The 6,985-nt window shown below is 41.3% G+C and overlaps 1 long non-coding RNA gene across 1 annotated transcript; it reads left to right on the plus strand.

Moving 5' to 3' along the window:
* Positions 1-563: 563 nt before the first annotated feature.
* On the plus strand, positions 564-1,017 carry LOC147852554 (uncharacterized). The gene is made up of 2 exons (XR_015531414.1): positions 564-644; positions 747-1,017. It is a non-coding gene; the product is annotated as an uncharacterized LOC147852554 (long non-coding RNA).
* The last annotated feature ends 5,968 nt before the right edge of the window (positions 1,018-6,985 follow it).

The following is a 6,985-nucleotide window of genomic DNA, read 5'->3' on the forward strand; positions in this document are numbered from 1 at the left end:
GAGAGAGAGAGAGAGAGAGAGAGAGAGAGAGAGAGACAACTTACTATTGATCGATCAAGCCAAGTGCCTTTTCTTCTTCTTTCTTCTTTCTTCTTCAAATGGATACAGTTGTTGATCTCCTAAACCTACCTGCAGTATGATCCTCCACACGTCAAGAACAAATTCCACGCATTAAACTGTACATGACACACACACACACACACACAGATAGACAACGTGGAGGTCTACTAACTCCTCCATCATTTACCAAGCTTCTCCTCGCGACTTGACTTACGCAGAAAACTCTTTCAGTCTTATTTGCATCACAGTGCCTCCATAAGACTATTGGCTTCGGTTTCAGAGAAGAAATTAGTTTTGAGGGTACAATTGGAGGACCAAGAACTTGGTTTTTGCCTTTGCCTGAACCTGTAGAACCAGCTTTCCATCACTCGTGAACGTGAAATCTCCTGCAGCACTTTCTACTCACTTTTTTTTCCCCAATGCTCAACACTATTTCGCACGAATTCAACGGAGTGATTAAACGAACCTTCCCATTTTCTGCAACATAAAGATGGATGTAAATATCTTCTTCTTCTACTTCTGAATGAGATTATCTCAAGCGCATCAAGTCTAACAAGCTCTACTTCCCCATCTCCTGTGACAAGGTATTGTCCTTTGCACCATCTTTTGGATAAACCCCAACGGAGATCTTTCTCGATTTTCTCTCATAGAACCTTCGATGTTTTTTTGTTCCCCTCATTTTTCAGGTTCCTTTGATTTATTCATCTTCTTATAACATCACTTTTCTACGCGTGGATAAAATACTGTAAGTAAAAAACAATTCCTTTTCCCTCCGTTCATTATCTGTACAGAAAGAAAGAGAACGAGAGGGAAATCTCCGTTCGTGTATTACTACAAGTCAAAATTTGAGTTTGGGAAGTTTCTTTGATTTATCTCTTTACATTCGGGTGATATTGTTTGTGGAGTTTTGGACAAAACGTCGTTTTGATCCATCCAATCAGAGGCATTTTAAGGATTTTCGTTTTTGGCGTTCATTGATTATTCGAGAAAAATTTCTTTTGAAAACTCTGTTTGATTTTCTCCTCATGTTATTTTGTGGAGAGTATGTTCTCATTGAAGATAAAGACACTCGTTTGAGTTTCTTTTCATATGAATTTTCTTTTGGTAATGTTCATGCATTACTCTCAATCAAAATTTGGTCCAACCATTCCTTTGCATCGTATTGTGGAACTCCGTTTTGCTTTCATATGAAAAACTAGGGAAATTCGTGTGTTCATGCATGTCATTCTGTTTATGGATGTTCATCCGTCCAAATGGAGACATATCAAGGATTCTCGTTTTGCTATTCATTTATGCCTCCGTTTGATTGAAGGTCAACAATGACCTGTTGTATGCCTTTGATGGTTTGTATAAACCAAGAACTTTGATATCCAGGAGACAACAAGATAATATGCTCTTTCTGTCTAACATGTCTGGAGTTTGGGTATTTAATATTTGCTGTTACTAGAAATCCATAGGTTTTCAGATTATTGTACCATATCATTTATGCCTCCAATCTTCCTAGCTTGTGCATATACTTGACCCTCAGCCTTTATGCTAAATAAATAATCAATGAAAGAGTGGAAAATTTGTTCCTTGTACGTGATGTTTATGCAACAGGAATAACTCATTTGTTGGTTAAAGAATCATTTGTTAGTAAGGATCATTGTATGTATGCCTTCATTCTTCTTAGTTGTATCAATAAAAGGTCATGGCATCTATTTCTTTTAACATCCAGCAGATCAGAAATGTGTCCTTTCTGTGCAACATTTTTGAAAAACGAGTGACTACTATTGTCAACATTAAATGCGTAACTGGTATTTTGCTCTAATGTATTTTTTGTTGCATTCAAATCTTTTGAGCTTGGAAAACCACAAGCTGTAGCTTTTGTGCTAAAGGATAGCATGCGATGGAGTACATACCATGTCTATATTTCACTAATGACTTAAAGGGAGGTTGTTTACCACATGTTTGTTACTTGCTCGGTTCATCTATTTGTAATTTGTTGACAAAGTGTGCCCCTGTGAAAATGTTTTTTGGATATGGGTCCGAATGGTTGTCCCACTTGTGGTAATATGTTCCTGTATGGGACTGGGACTGAATGGTTGTTCTTTGGTTGAGTATGCTATCATTTGAACCAGCTCATGCACATTTCTAGGCATAGATGTCATGGTTTAGCAATTATATGTAATGACCAAGAATGGAAGCATTCAAGTGCATGATAGATGTCGTGTCTAGCCCATGTTGAAGTTCAAAATTAAGAGACTCAACATGTTGGTGGCAGGCCTTCAATTCTTTGTTAAAGATAATTGAGAACCAAGAAAACACTCATTTTTTGACCTATTTAAGAATGGAAGTCTTGTGTTTTCTATCCACAGAAATATAATGATCGGAAATACATAAATTACCTTATAGAGTAATGGTCCATAGTACGTAATACTCTCGAATGCGTTGGCAAACATTCTTCTTCATTCGAATGCAAATGGATGTGTATGTTATCAATAAGGAATACCTTAAAGTTTTTACCTTAAAAAACAAATTACCTTATAATAAATAAGGAATACAAAAGTTAGTTATCTACCATACTTTGAGGGTGTTTACCATACTTGAATGATTGAAACATTTTCCAATGAAGGTTTTGAATTGAGGAACCTTTTAGATATTGTCCTAGAGCATTGCATTAATATTGGGGTTGATTTTTCTGTTGAATTGCAATGATGTGCATGTCATTACAGTAAGAGTGATGCAAGATTTGGAATCATCCAGGGGTTTGGAAACCCCATGGACTGATGGGAAAGAGTGACTTGACTGAGCTGTAATGATGTCCATATGTCTTTACAGCAAGACTGATGAAAGTTTTGGAATCATTCAGGGGTTTGGAAACCCCATGGACTGATGGGAAAGAGTGACATGATTGAGCTGCAATGATGTGCATATGTCTTTACAGCAAGACTGATGCAAGATTTGGAATTATTCAGGGGTTTCGAAACCCCATGGATTGATGGGAAGGAGTGACTTGACTGAGCTGCAATGATGTGCATATGTCTTTACCGCAAGACTGATGCAAGAGTTGGAGAAATTCCTCGAGCATTGATTTTATCCATATGCCTTCTTTTAGCTGCTAAAGCCGCGACAACACATCCAACTTTGGTGGATGACAATGCTACGGTAGTATGTGTCTTCAACTTCCACAAAATTGCATCGCCAGCAACTGTGTAAACATAACCACCTGTTGACTTGCGGTCATCCACATCTACCCCCCAATCAGAGTAACACCAACCAAATTGTTGACTGGAGGGGTTTGTCCATCCTTGCACAAGTGTGGTTGACTCAGATTGTGTGGCTGATTAAGTCAATGTATAATGGTGAATATGTTTCAAATATCGTAGTAATCGCTTGACCGCTATCCAATGCTTTGGTCTTGGATTGGCCATGAAACAAGAAACAAAACCAACGGCAAAACAAATATATGGACGTGTGCATCTTTCTAGGTATCTTATACATTTATGTATTTGTTTATAAGGCACATCCTTCATTTCGGAAATTTCTCGTTCTATTTTTGGAGAATCATCATTTGAGAGTTTACAAGGAGAGGTAAGCGGAGTACTAATGGACTTATTATGGAGCATATCAAACCTTTGGAGAATGGGATTAATATAGTTTGATTGTGATAATGAGATAGTATGATTTGTTCCATTTTGAGTTACTTTAATGCCAAGAAAATGTGTCATAGTGCCTAAATTCGTGATATGAAAGGCATATGCAAGTTCCTTCTTTGCAATAGTTAGATAAGATTTAGAATTAGAGATCAAGTGCAAATCATCGACATAGACACCAATGATAACAAAAATGGATTTGACTTTTCTAATATAGATATTTGGCTCATTGTTTTGATGATGATGAGTTGGCGTGATAGCATCATCACCAATGGTCTCTCTACTTGCGTCCACATGAAAGATGGTAGTCTTGGAGCCCAAACCGCTGATGCATACATGAGGGAGGGGGTCACTAATGAGTCAAAGAGCCACCCTTTAGTCCATGGCCCTTGAAAGTGTGCTTGGTGGCATTGTCTCTCTAGAAGTGAGAGGGATGCATGTCCTCTCTTGAGTCTATCCTTCGCTGCATGTGTCATCGAAAATTTACATGAGCGGGCACTAAAAGTGACTCCGAGATAGACGTACGATCCAACCACCTCGACTGGGCTATGGGAGATAGTTAGGTGACACTTAGCTCTAACTTGGGCCGATGTGTGGAAGATAAGGACTTTCGTTTTCCCTAGATTCACTACCAATCCTCGTTGTACACAAAAGTCATCTAAGGCATTAAGGTGCCTCTGTAGGTCGTGTTCGGATTCAGAGAGCAAAACTATGTCATCCGCATAGAGCAAGATACGAACCTGCGTATCCCCAAGGACCACTCCGGTGCCTCCCTCACGAGCAATAAAATCTGTGATCTCATCAATGTAGATCCCAAAAAGCGTCGGTGATAGGGGGCAACCTTGTTTTACACCAATAGTGCTAGTGACACGATTGGATAGGCCACCTGGGCATCGGACACACCCGGACACTTGTTCATATAGTGCGTAGATGGCCCATACCATATCATATGGTATCCTCAAGCTTTTAAGTCTATCAAACAACCGCTCTCTAGGGACTGTGTCAAAGGCTTTGCGGAAGTCCACAAAACAACAATATAATTTCTTCTTGCGAGCCTTAGTTTGGTCAATTAGGCATCTAAGTGTGAAGATATGATCAATAGTGGAGAAGGCTCGTCTAAAGCCAGCTTGTTCAGGTGCACGAAGGTTTAGGGTCTCCATGTAGTCGCTAAGCTCTGCTTCCATTCTTGCACCATATAACTTAGCAAGGGTATGGCCTATCATAATGGTCCTATATGTATTTGGGTCCATGGGGTCCCCCCCTTTATGTATGGGGGCCACTATATTCATAGTCCAATGTGGTGGAAAACCCTCCGCAAGGGCACGATTGAAGATTAGAGTTAGCAAGGGAGCTAGGCACTCTCTCGCATATATAATGTGTTCTGCTCGCAATCCTGTGTGGTCCATGGACTTCCTATGTTGTAATTTCTTTATGACCTTCATGACCCTAGAGGTCGTGAAAAGTGTCCCCGTGGTAGGCCGGGGTGTGGAAAGCATTGGAAAGGGTGGTTGGTTTGGGATTTGGTAAAGTCTCTCTGTATATGTGTGCCAAGTTTTGGGATCTTCGATGGGTGTGTGTGGTCTTGGCTCCTGTAGTCTCTTCCATGCCGTGGCGCAATCGCTACTCATGAGCATATGGTAGAGTTCCCAGTATTGGGATGCCTCCCACGCTCGTCTCTTATGACGTGTCATCTTACGCATTGCTTTGCGAGCTTGTATGGAGGTAATACTACCATTGAGTTGCGATATTGTAAGTTGTCTATGTAGGTCCCTACAATCCTCGTCATACCATTTATTTTGTGGCATTGATCCTGATCTACCTTGATTTGAGTGTTTTGTATATGGGAAACTGCTAGCTGCTGCGGAGTGGAGGATGTGTGTGAGTTTTGTACTAAGGCTTTCTAACGGTAGGGAGAGATCAAGGGAGGGGAGATGGGCCTGAACATGTTGAGAGTATATGTCAGAGAGCTCATGTGTGAAATGTATTGTGGTGTGATGGCATGGTTGACTAGACTTGGCGAGCTTAGAGATATCACATTTTAGCTCGAAGTATAAGAAACTATGGTCTGCGCCAATAGGGCATGCGGCCACTCGGAAGGAGTTAATCATGTGGGTAGCTTCAGGGCGCCCTATTAGATAGTCAACTGTGCTTTCCCCTCCTCCATGTGGGAAACATGTGAGCTCTTTCGAGCCCGGCCACTTAGCTAAACCTTTATATATGACCATCTGGTGCCGACTGCCAAGTTCGAGCAGATGATGGCCAAAGCTCGTGGCGTCCGCACCTTGATCCTTTGATCTACGTGTGGTGCCTATGTCTAAAGGATCAACATTTACCATATCTAGGTTTCTATTCATCTAAAATACTGTGCATTGTCGGGATTGGGTTCTCGCATTGAAGTCTCCTACAAGAAATACTTCTCCTTGGGAAGAATATCGGATTATGTCATCCGATAGGGTTCGTATGGAGAAGGCCCATGTGGCATTCCTTCATCGACTAATCTCGTCAAGCCACCAATATTATAACGGGATCCTTTTGGGGGAAAGTAACAAATGGCGAAAAATACTGCATGGTCTTTGCTTGTGGAGACTTTCACCCACATAAAACGAGCTTCTGGGTCTATCTTCATTATTTCTATCCTATTATGTAGCTCTCTACGAAATAGTATTGCGACACCTCCAGATCCCCTAGTAGTGTGTCGACGTGAGGTTTGTCTAAAAGCGAACTCCCAACGGAATCCTTCGACCCGTGGGAGTCCTCTATTTGGGCTCTGATGTGTTTCTACCAAGAAAAGTATATCAGATACCTTTAGTATCTCCTCTAGGCGGTCGAGGTGTGCCCAGAGTGCGCCATTACAATTCTATAGGGTCATCCTAAGTGCATTTTCTGTCACTTCGGCCACACGCCGTCAATTAGTAGTGCGATCATTTATGATCACTCGCCCGTCTTGGTAAAAGGCGCGATGGCCTTCTTTACGAGCTTGCATAACTCGTGGCATACAACTCTTGCGATGCTCAATTTGCATCTTAGTGAGGTCTTCATCGAGATAGATGGGGTCCCCATCCATTCCTCGAAGGATTGGTCTCTTCTTAAAGAAAGTGATTCTAGAGTCTAAGACTTTAAATTGAAGGACTAAGGCTCTCTTCCTAGTTGTGTCACGCCCGGCCCTCCATGCTTTGGTGATAGGTAGGGCCTCTGTGTACCCTAACATTTTCCCAAGTGTTTGTGTGTCCTCATTTGGGGTTGCACCTTCCTTGAGCCCAGTGACACGTACATTTAAGCGTCGGGTCTGA

The sequence above is a fragment of the Azolla caroliniana genome, unplaced genomic scaffold, assembly GCF_043228905.1.
Source record: "Azolla caroliniana isolate FFs.n. ecotype wild unplaced genomic scaffold, voAzoCaro1.0.p SCAF_18, whole genome shotgun sequence".
NCBI lineage: Eukaryota > Viridiplantae > Streptophyta > Polypodiopsida > Salviniales > Salviniaceae > Azolla > Azolla caroliniana.